Source organism: Vombatus ursinus, unplaced genomic scaffold (genome assembly GCF_900497805.2).
Source record: "Vombatus ursinus unplaced genomic scaffold, bare-nosed wombat genome assembly UNPS02014778.1, whole genome shotgun sequence".
Taxonomy (NCBI): domain Eukaryota; kingdom Metazoa; phylum Chordata; class Mammalia; order Diprotodontia; family Vombatidae; genus Vombatus; species Vombatus ursinus.
The window spans coordinates 23,273,309-23,285,934 of NW_020954556.1; positions in this window are offsets into that span (position 1 = coordinate 23,273,309).

The window sequence follows — 12,626 nt, forward strand, 5'->3', positions numbered from 1 at the left end:
TCATTAAAATTCAACATTTTAAGAAGTAAAGCCTCCTTCATAGTTGATTCTTTTATTGAGCTTAAAGTCTCCTCTGTCTCTATTGTTATGCATGTTATTCTACTTGATTCTTAAAAAGTAAAAAAATGAAATCAACAAAGTTAACAACGAACAGGACAAGGTAACAACAAGCCGAGAAATAAAGTGGAATTATCAGAACCGACTAGTCAGTTATATGCCAATAAAACTGAGAACTCCAAAGGAAAAAAAAAAAAACATTTACACAACTATGAACTACCAAAACTTATAGAGTACCAAATATTGATATCAAACTTATTCACTGGAATAGAAATTAAAAATATTTTTTTAAATGAGGGAAGGGACCCCAATCCAGATATATTTACAGGGAAATTCTATCAAACTTTTAAAGAACAATTAATAGTTGTACAACACAAAATTTGTGAAAGGAAGACTCCACCAAAATTCTTTTATGAGACTAGTCTCTTTTTGTAATGAGACTACACAAAAGAAGGATAAAGGGGGCAGCTAAGTGGCACAATGGATAGAGCACTGGTCCTGGATTCAGGAGGACCTGAGTTCAAATCCAGCCTCAGACACATAAGACTTAGTAGGTGTGTGGCTCTGGGCAAGTCGCTTTAACCCCATTGTCTAGCCAAAAAAATAAATACATAAATACATAAACAAATAAATTTTAAAAAAGAAGGATAAGGCAAATAATGAATACCAGTTTTAAAAGTATAAATAAAACCCCAATCAAATGACTATCTCATGTTTAATCTTTACAATCAATGTGAATTTCTACTAGGAATGCAAGAGTGACTCAACATTAAAGACATTAAGATAAACAATTAGCATAATTAATCCTATTAAAAACAAATATCTAAAATTACATGAATATTTCAACAAATACAGAAAAAGTCTTTGATAAAATACAATACTCACTTATGCTAAAAATAAACCAAAAATGAACAAACAAAACCCACCCTATGAAGGCAGAGATGTATCTTTTCTTTTCTTTTTTTTCTTTTCTTTTCTTTTCCTTTCTTTTCTTTCTTTCTCTTCTCTTCTTTTCTTTTCTTTTCTTTTTTTTACTATAATAGAGAATATCTATCTAAAACCAAATACTGGGATTCTATGTGTTGGAGAAACACTTAAAGGCTTCTGGATGAATTCAGGAATAAAACAAGGTGCCCCTTTTACTGACTATTATTTGGTATAATTCTAGAAATGTTAGCAGTAAAAATAGGCAAGAAAAAAATATAAAAAAGTATAATTAAAGGGAAACAAAACATCTTATTTGCTAAAGTAACAATAGTTTGCTTGGAAAATCCTAGGGAATCAGCTAAGAAACTAAGTAAAAGAGCAATTTCAGTAAAGTATGTAACCTATAAAAAAAAACAACACAATCACATCAACATTTCTCCATAATAATAAAAAAATCCATGAGTCAACCATTCAAAATAACTATAAAACACGTAAAATATTTGTGAGTCAAATCTACCAAAACACATGAAATACTTGTATAGATTCAATTAACAAATTCTACTTAAAGAAATAAAAAACTTAAACAGCTAAAGGAAGTCAGTGTTTGTTGCTATGCCATACCAATATAGTGATTTATAAATTTAGTACTATACAAATCAATATAACAAAGGGATACTTTGCAGAGCTAGAAAAAATAGCAAAAGAGTAGTCAAAATAATACCAAAATTCACTTAGAGAAACAAAATATCTGGAATAAAGAGGGAAATAACAAAAAAATGGTAGGAATAAGGAGAGACTAGCCTTTTAGGCCTCAAGTTATATTACAAAGCACCACCTTTAAATCCATTTGATACTGGTTAAAAATAGAAAAAGGAGATCAATGGAACAGACTAGAAAAAGATGAAATAGATGGGGAAAATCCCATTTTCCTCCTCATTGAAATTGTTTTTCTTTGTGTCTTCAGAATTTCATTCTTGAACATTTTCTTTCCCTCTTGGACTGATTTTCCCTGAAGCATTTTAAGTTCATGGGATTCAAACATTTGAAACATTCAAAATCTGCTTTCTCAGATTCAAAGCTGTGTGTCAGACTAGTCCTAGGTATCCTCTCCTTTTTGATCACCAACTCTAGGATGGATTAGTCACTTCCCCACATTTCCCATTATTTCTATCCTGGTAACCAGTTCATTTGAGTTAATGAGAATAGGATCCAAATATAATTTTCTTTTATTAGTTCCTCCACCTTTTAAAGAATGAAATATTCATTAAAATGAAGAAGTTATTGTTTGCTTTATTGATCTGTTTTGGGTGGGGAAGGGAATGAGAGAGAGTGATAGCAAGGTGGGGAGAGAGAAAGAGAGACAGACAGAGACAGAGAGACAGACAGAGAGAGAGAGACAGAGAGAGACAGAGAGGAAAATCCAACATTCACCTGGATAATGCCCCCATCCCTACTGTATCATCCTCTGAACTAGGCTTGTGATCTATTTCCCAAATTCCTCATCTATTTTGAATATTAGTGGAAATTACACAGATTTGCATTAACCGAGTGATGTTTCTATCTCTTAGTCTTTCTGTTCAAGTGCTTTTGAGTATTCTCCAATGAAAAAATCACTAGAGTTTCTCTTTTCTTGTGCTTTCAGCTAAATACTTTCTCAGTCTTCTCCATTGTTGTTGTTGCATTTCTTCACCTAATCATGCCTTCTCTTTTGAACAAGGAACACGCACACACACACACACATACACACACATTCACACCTATCCAGAACCTGAGTCCAATTATGGGCTTAATCTTACCAAGTCTCATTAATACTGATTAAACAAAATATGCCCCCTTGCATCTGGTTCCTTTTGTTGATGCCTAAACTTTGGTCATTTGTATACCAACACTGGGGGCCATGGATTTTATTATTAACTACTTAAATTTTATTTCCAATTAACTCTTTGATTTTTCAGCTGAAATTTTTGTGGCTATTCTCACAAGGTATGGGGAATTAAATAGAGTCTTCTTCCTCCTCCATACTTTTTTGCTTGAAGTCCTTTTGATTACATGTGTAAGGTATCTGGCAAATAGATTCTAATTAGTCTTGTTATATCTGCTCCATCTCTGGCCAGGAATCTGTCAACCCTACATTGTAAGCCATAATCCAGAAATCCAAATCCTATTCTCAGACATTGCTTTCTTACTCAGCTCTTGACTTTTCAAATTAATTTTTCTCTTCTGTGCTCCTTACCTTCAGTGGACAAAAGAAATCATAACCTATGTCTCTATTGTCTTCAATTTCTTGCCCAGACATTGTAACCATTGTCAATACTTTTTTAGATTCCTTTTGGTCATGTTATTTGAGTCCATGTGAATCACCAGAAGTAGGTAGTTGCCACCTGTTTTTAGTAAGTCTTAAGAGGTTCTCTGTTATGTCTAAGTATTTGCATAGTGCCTACTATGTACCAGGCAAATATTATCTCATTTGATCTTCACATTTTATAGTTGAGGAAACTGAGGTAACAGAGAGTAAGTGATTTGCCTAGGTTTACACAAATATGAAGTGTCTGAGGCCCAATTTGAACTCAGGACTTCATGACTTTAGGCCTAATTCATTATCCACTGTGTCACCTAGCTACCACTAAAACATACTTCTCTATTGTTATGTGGTCAATAAATAGCTTCCTCAGTACCGATGGGGAAATCACTAGCTAATATAACTCTTCTTTCTTCATTTTCCCCTTACTAGATGATTTTCATCTGATAGCCCTTTGTGGCAGGAGAGATTTTTTTTTTTTGTCTCAGAGTATCCATCTCTCCACTTTTCAACCAAGATCCCCAAATCTATTTTTAAATAATTTTTGTTTTGTTAAGTATTTCCCAATTATATGTAAAAAATTAATGATCATTTAATAGTATTTTATTTTTTCCAATTACATGTAAAGACAATTTTTAATATTCATTTTTGTAAAATTTTGAGTTCTAAATTTTCCCTTTCTTGTCTTCTCTCACCCCTCTTTAAGACAGTAAGTAATCTGATATGAGTTATATATGTGCAATCATGTAAAACATATTCCCACATTAGTCATGTTGTGAAAGAAGAAACAGAAAAAAAGGGAAAAACAGCATAAAAAATGAAAATAGTATGCTTTGATCTGCATTCAGACTCCATCAGTTTTTCTCTGAATGTGGATGAATTTTCTATTGTGAATCTTTTGGAATTGTCTTGGATCATTGTATAGCTGAAAAGAGCTAACTCAATCATAATTGATCATCACAAAATGTTGCTGTTACTGTGTACAATGTCCTCCTGGTTCTGCTTACTTCATTTTGCATCACATCAGTTCATGTAAATCTTTCCAGGTTTTTCATTTCTTATGGTACAACGGTTTTTCATTACATTTGTATAGTACAAATTGTTTAGTGATTCCCAGTAGATGGGCATCCTCCCAATTTCCAATTCTTTGCCACCACAAAAGTACTGCTATAAATATGTTTGTACATGTAGGTCCTTTTTACCTTTTTTGTGATCTCTTTGGGATATAGACCTAGTAGGGGAATTGCTAGATCAAAAGATATGCACAATTTGATTGCCCTTTGGACACAGTTCCAAATTGCTCTCTAGAATGGTTGGATCGAGAGAGGACTTCTGGGAGCCAAGATGGTGAAGAAAGCAGTAAATTGCTGAACCTCTCCCTTTTTCACCTCCAAACAATCATAAAATAATACCCCAGAGCAAATTCTGTAAGAGTGGAGCCAGCAACAAGACAGGGTAGTTTTAGCTCAGGAAACTTGGAGGATTGGCAAGAAAGGTCTGTCTCACTTGGATAAAAACAGAGCACATTCCAGAACAGGAAGCATCCCAGCAAACTAGCAGCAAGCTCCAGTACAGTAAACCAGTGAGAGATCCTGAGCCCCAGTGTGGTAGAGCAAACAAATGCCAACACCAGCACCCCATACATGCCTTAGCATAGCCAGGGGAACTGGGAGACTCCAGATCCAAGAACCACCACATGCTTTAGTGTAGCCCCAGGCAAACAGGCATTCTCCAGCAGCTGGACCTCTACTTGCTTCAGCACACCTCAGGGGAAACAGGCACAGTCTTGTGGCCACACTTCCACAGGCTTCAGTGTAGCCCACAGGAAACTTAGAAAAACACCACCCTGCCCCAGCACATGTCAGACACCACCACTAGGACTCCAGCCTAGCACCAGGTAAGCTGCCAGACTGCTAAGGCCTCCGGCAGCACCAGCCACCACCCATACCATGCCTCAACACAGCACCAAATGTGAGGGCCTCCTGTGGGTCACAAGGTAGCATCAGCATAGCACCAGGTAAACAATCAGGGCCTGTAGCCACTAGCACAAGAAGCCTGAGACAGAACCCCTTCCACCCTGGGAGCAGAGATCAAATTTAAAAGACAGGGAACAGGCAGAAAAAGAGAGATGAGCAAAAAAACAACAATAACAAAGAATCTGACCATATAAAGTTATTGTGATAACAGAAGACCAAGACATGAAGTCAGAAGATGACAATAATTTCAAAACACTTATGGGCAAAAACCCAAAGAAAAATGGGAAGTGGCCTCAAGCCCAGAAAGAACTAATGGAAGAGCTCAAAAAGGAGTTTAAAAATCATATAAGAGAGGTAGAAGAAAAGTTGGGAAAAGAAATGAGAGTGATGCAAAAGAATTATGAAAAAAACTCAACAGCTTAGAAAATTGCTTGAAAAGTAGAATTGGCCAAATGAAAAAAAAGAGATACAAAAATCCACTGAAGAAAACATACTCTTTAAAGAATGCAATTGGTCAAATGGAAAAGAAAGTACAAAAATTAATCTAGGAATTACTTTAAAAATTAGAATCAGGCAAGTGGAAGTTAACGACTTTATGAGACATCAGGACTCAATCAAACAAATTCAAAAGAATGGAAAAAATGGAAGAAAATGTAAAATATCTCATGGGAAAAACAACTGACCTGGAAAGTAGAACCAGGAGAAAGAATATCAGTATCATTGGACTACCTGAAAGCCATAATCAAAAAGAGGACCTGGACAGCATCTTTCAAGAAATTATCAAGGAAAACTGCCCCAATGTCTTGGAACCAGAAGGCAAAATTGGCACTGAAAGAATCCACCAATCACCTCAGGAAAGAGATCCTAAAATAAAAACCCCAAGGAACATTATAGCCAGATTTATGAAGTATCAAGTCAAGGCAATAATACTACAAGTGGCCAGAAAGAAACAGTTAAAATATCAGGGAGTCACAATCAGGATCACACAGGACTTGGCAGCTGCAAAATCGAAGGTCATGATACATGATATTCTGGAGGGCAAAAGAGCAACGACTAAAACCAAGAATCACTTATCCAGCAAAAGTAAGTACAATTCATCAAGGTAAAAATCATCATTCAATGAAATAGAAGGATTTCAAACCATCGTAAGGAGAAGACCAGAACTAAATCAAAAATTTGACCCCCAATATCAAGACACATGATAAACATAAACAGGTAAAAAGGGAAAAGAAGACATAAAGGATTCAGTAGAGCTAAACTCTTTACATCTCCCCATGGGAAGATGATACTTATAACTCTTAAAAATTGTGTCTCTAACAGTACAGATAGAAGGAATATGGTTATAAGGTGAATTTGAGGGAATGATATAAAAAATTAAAGGATGAAAAAGAGGAGTACAGTGGGTGCAGAAGGAAAGGAGAGGCAGAATGAGGTAAATGATATCACATGAAGGGCACAAAAGACCTACTACAGTGGAGGGAAACAAGGAAGGAAGTATTTTCTTCAGTGAGCTTTTGGATTTCCTTTTCCATTTAGTCAATTCTGTTTTTGAAGCCACTCTTCTCCTCATTGGTTTTTTGAACCTCTTTTGCCATTTGCGTTAGGCTATTTTTAAGGTATTATTTTCTCCAGTATTTTTGGGCAGTCTCCTTTAGCAAGCTGTTGACTAGTTCTTTATTTATTTACTTATTTTTATTTTTTAGGCAATTGGGGTTAAGTGACTTGCCTAGGGTCACACAGCTAGTACGTGTCCAGTGTTTGGTCTGAGGCCCAATTTGAACTCGGGTCCTCCCGACTTCAGGGCCGGTGCTCTATCCACTGCCCCGCCTAGCTGCCCCTTGACTAGTTTGTTTGTTTGTTTGTTTGTTTGTATGATTTTCTTGCATCACTCTCATTTATCTTCCCAATTTTTCCTCTCCTTCTCTTACTTACTTCTCAAAATCCTTTTTGAACTCATTCATGGCCTAGGACTGATTCATATTTTTCTTGGAGGCTTTGGATGTAGGAGCTTTGACTTTGTTGTCTTCTTCTGGTTGTATGTTTTGATCTTCTTTGTCAACAAAGAAAGATTCTATGGTGTGACTTTTTTTGCACTGTTTTCTCATGATCCCAGCCAATTACTTGAGTTTTAAACTCTTTGTTAAGGTAGGGGTCTGATTCCAGTGTGGAGAATGTACAATTCCAAGCTTCAGGGGTTTTGTGCAGCTATTTTCTGACATATTTCTAGGGTCTTGTAAATTTTCAGTTCTTCCAAGGTGGTACGATCAAGGACTAGGTGTTTACTCATTTCCTGGCCTGGGCTCTGGTCTATTAGTGACCACAAGCACTCTTTTCTGTCTTGGAACTGTGAGGAGGATTCCTTTTCCACCACCACCACAAGCTCCACCATGCCAGCACTCCTCTTTGCCCCAGGATCGCCATCCAGAACTGTGACCCAGAGCCAAGCACAGATAAAGCAAGAGAATCCTGCCTCAGCACCAGTAAAGAGGTCCCTGCAATCACCCTCTGATCAGCCACTTGATCCCCCCCTCAGTCTGTGGGTCAGCAGCTCCAGAAGCAGCCAATGCCCCAGGGTTGCATGGGGACTGGGGCTGGACCAAGCTTCTCTCTCACTGTGGTCAGACGGATTTTTCCTACTGACCTTCTAAGTTTTCTTTGGCATTTGTGGGTTGAGAAGTGTGGAAACCACCAATGCTCTCCTTGATTCAATCCCCTGAGGACTGCTCCAGGTTCACTGAGGCCTGGTATTTGCCCGTGTGGCCCACACTGAACTGAGCTCCTCTCCCAGCCTGGAGCAATAGATCTTTTTAATTAACCATGAAGGTTGTCTTGGCCTGGAAATTTGTTTCACTCTGTCTTTTTGTGGGTTGTGCTGCTCTACAGTTAGTTTAGAGCCTTTTTTCACCGGTATTAGGAGGTATTTAGGAGAGAGCTTAAGCAAGTCACTGCTTTTACTCTGCCACATTGGCTCCACCCCCTGAATTGTTTATTTCTGGCTGCTTACAGTTCTCAATCTGAAATTTCTGGAATTTGGCTATAATATTACTGGGAGGTTTCATTTTGGGATCTCTTTCAGGTGATCAGTGGTTTCTTTTAGTTACTCTTCTACCTTCTGGTTCTATGATATCAGATCAGTTTTCTTTGATAATTTCTTGAGAAATGCTATCCAGGCACCTGCCTTTGTTTTTGTTTTTCATCATGGCTTTCAGGTAGTCTAATAATTCTCAAATTATTTCTGCCTGATCTATTTTCCAGGTCAGTTGTTTTTCCAATGAGGTATCTTATATTTTCTTCTATTTTTCATTCTTTTTATTTTGTTTGATTGATTATTGAAGTCATTAATTTCCATTTTCCAAATCCTCATTTTGAAGGATTATTTTCTTCAGCTAGCTTTTGTATCTCCTTTTCCATTTGGCCAATTCTACTTTTTAAGGAGTTCTTTTCTTCAGTGAATTGGTGAACATTTTTCTACATTTTTTGTTCTTCCTTTACTAAGCTGTCGACTCTTTTTTATGATTCTCTTGCATCACTTTCATTTGTTTTCCCAATTTTTCTTCTATTTCTCCTATTTGCTTTAAAAATATTTTTGAGCTCTTCTGGGAGGACCTTTTGGGCCTGAGACCAAGTCATACATCTTTTTAAGGTTTCACATGTAGGTATTTTGATGTCTTCTTCTTCTCTCTGTATGGTCAGAGCTTTTTCTTTGTTTTTGCTCATTTTCTAGCCTATTTCGTGACTCTTAAAGTTGACCTCTGCTTCTCAGGCACAGCGGGCAATCTCCCATGCTTATTGCACCAGGGGCAGGGGCCTTGGTCACTGGCTTGCTGTGCAGGGGCCTCCAGGACTGGTGACTCACTTATTGTGCATGGGGGGTGGTAATATCCAGGGCTTGTGACTGGCCTGAAGTGCTGGATTACCTGGCCTAGCTGCAACTCTGTTCCATGTCTCACAGGCCTACCAGACCTAGTCACTAGCCTGATGCACTGGGGCTGGCGGCCTCATATTGGCCTGCTTAGCTGGGATAATGGGGCATCAGTTGCTGATCTGTGCTAAGGGTAGGGGCCTCCTGCTTACTTGCCAGAACACCACCTGCACTGGGCTGCCCTCCCCTTTTACCCAAGTGAGATAGACCTTTCCTGTAGTATTTCTAAGTTATTTTGGGCTGGAAAGTTGTTTCAATCCATCCTTTTGTGGATTCTGTTGCTCCAAAATTCATTTTGAGTCTTGATTTAAAGTTGTTCTGAGGGAAATGGGGAGAACTCAGATGACTTCTGTCTTTTCTCAGCTGTCTTGGCTCCATCCTTTAACAATCACTTTTTTTAAGGCATCCAGGGTTAAGTGACTTGCCCAGAGTCACACAGCAAGTAGGTATCTAAGGTCAGATTTGAACTCAGGTCCTCCTGACTCCAGAGCTGGTGCTCCATCTCCTGTGCCACTTACCTTCCCCAACAATTAATTTTATTAATTTATTTTTACTAAGTTTTAAAATTTCTTTTAAACTTAAATACAAAATAAGAAATGAAAAAAAAATTGCCATGTACACAGCAGATCATAAGAGAGTATTCAATATAAAGCAACAAATTTCTATTTCAAGAAAACCTGTATAATAAATGCTACACATTATTTTCAAAGCTGTTCTTCTTTTCTTTGCTTCTTTGTAAATTTTCTTTTGTCCTATGCTTTGTACTTTATTTTCCCCTCCCCCACCCTGAAGGCTGTAATTAAATTCAGGTAATCCACATACACACATACATGTATATATATATATATATATATATACATACATGCAGATATCCATAAACATACACATATACACTCAAATGCATACATGTTAGAACATATGATTATTTCCACTTGCCATCTGTTTCTCTGAAGGTGGATTGCATCTTCCTTCATAAGTCCAAGTCATTCCATATTTTTCTAAACCCACCAGCTCATCATTTCTTACACCACAGCAATATTCCAGTCCAATCACATTCTATCTGAAAGATTGCCTATGACAGTTTTCCCCAATTTTCTGCATTCCCTCTAATTTTGGTTACATATGTTTTATTTATACAAGAAATTTCTAATTTAAAATAATCAAAATTATCTTTATTTTGTGTTTATGTCTATTTCTCATTTTTATAGCATTTCATGAAAGCAACATATTGTTGTCTAACAATCATTTTTTTAAATTGAGTTCCAAATTTTCTCCCTACCTGCCCTCACTCTTCCTTGAGAAGTCAAGTAATTTGGTATCACTTATACATGTGAAATCATGGAACACATATTTCCATGTTTGCCATTTTGCAGAAGAAAATACTAACAGAATAAAACAATGAAAGTAAAGATGGTAAAAAAGAAATATGCTTCAATCTTCTCTCAGATTTTATTAGTTCTCTCTCTGGAGGTGCATAGAATTTTCATCACGAGTCCTTTGGCATTGTCTTGGGTTATTGTCTTGATCAGAGTAGCTAAGTCTTTCACAATTGATCATCCTTACAATATTGCTATTACTGTGCACAATGTTCTCCTGGTCCTGCTCACCTCACTTTGTGAGTTCATATAAGTCTTCCCAAGATTTTTTCTGAAACCATCTTGCTTGTATTTTTGTAGCACAGTAATATTCCATTACAATCATATGCCACTACTTATTTAGCCATTCCCCAATTGATGGGCATCCCCTTGATTTCTCATTCTTTGCCACTACAAAGAGCTGCTATGATTATTTTTGTACAAATAAGTCCTTTTCCTTTTTCTTTGATCACTTTGATCCCCTTTTCTTTGATCTCCAAATAGTTCTCTAGAATGCAGTATGACTAACAGTACATTAGGTTTCCAATTTTTCCAGATCTTCTCCACCATTTGTCATTTTTCTTTTTTGTGATGTTATCCAATCTGATGGGTGCGAAGTGATATCTCAAAGTTGTTTTAATTTGTATTTCTCTAATCACTAATGATTTAGACTATTTTTCATGTGATTATTGATGGCTTTTATTTCTTCTTCTAAAAACTGCCTGTTCATATTCTTTGGCCATCTATCACCTGGGGAGTAGCTCTTATTTTTTATAGATTTGGCTTAGTTCCCTATGTATTGAGAAATGAGGTTTTCATCAAATAAACTTTCTGTAAATTTCCTCCCATTTTTCTGCTTTCCTTTAAATTTCAGTTGCATTTATTTTATTTGTGCAAATGCTTTTAATTTCATGTAATCAAAATTATCCATTTCACATGATGTGATGCATCCTATCTCTTGTTTGGTTGCAATTCTTCCCTTACCCATAGATCTGCCAGGTGCATTTTTCCTTGCTCACCTAATTTACTTATGGTATCACCCTTTAGGTCTAAATCTTTTATCCATTTTGACCTTATCTTGCTAAACACCATGAGATATCAGTTTATGTCTAGTTTCTGTCAAACTGCTTTCCAGCTTTCTAAACAATTTTTGTCAGATGATGAGTTCTTACCCAATAAAATTTGATCTTTTGTTTTATCAAACACTAGATTACTCTGGTCATTTACCACAGGGTATTGTATACCTAATCTACTCCACTGATCCACCATTCTGTTTCTTAGCCAATATCAGATTAGTTTGATGATTACCATTTTGTAATATAATTTGAAATCTGGAACTTCAAAGCCACCTTTCTTAATTTTTTTTTCATTGATTCCCTTTATATTCTTGATCTTTTCTTTACCAGATGAATTTTCTTACTATTTTTCTAGCTCAAAAAATATTCTTAGGTAGTTAATTCATATGGCATTGAATAAATAAATTGACTTGGGTAGAATTGCCATTTTTATTCTATTGACTTGGCCTGCCAATGAGCAATTAATATTTCTCCAGTTGTTTAGATATTTCTTTTTTTATGTGAAAAATATTTTGTAATTGTGTTCACATGATCCCTGGATTTGTCTTGACAGATAGACTATAAGCTATTTTATGTTGTCTATAATCATTTTTAATGGAATTTCTCTTTCTATCTCTTGCTACTGTGTTTTATTGGTAATATATAGAAATGCTAATGATTTTTGTGGGTTTATTTTATATCCTGCATTTTTTTATTCCTTCAATTTCTTTTTCTTGTCTTACTGCTATAGCTAGCATTTCTAATGCAATGTTTAATAATAGTGATAGTGGACATTCTTGATTCACCTTTGATTTATTGAGAAAGTTTCAAGTTTTTCTCCATTATGGATAATGCTTACTCTTGGTTTTATGTAGATATTATTTCTTACATTAAGAAAGACTCTATCATTTCCTATATTTTCCAGCTTTTTAATAGGAATGGATGTTGTATTATGTCAAAAGCTTTTCCTGCATCTGTTGATATAATCATAAGATTTTTATTGTTTTCATTATCGATATGTTCAATTATTATAGT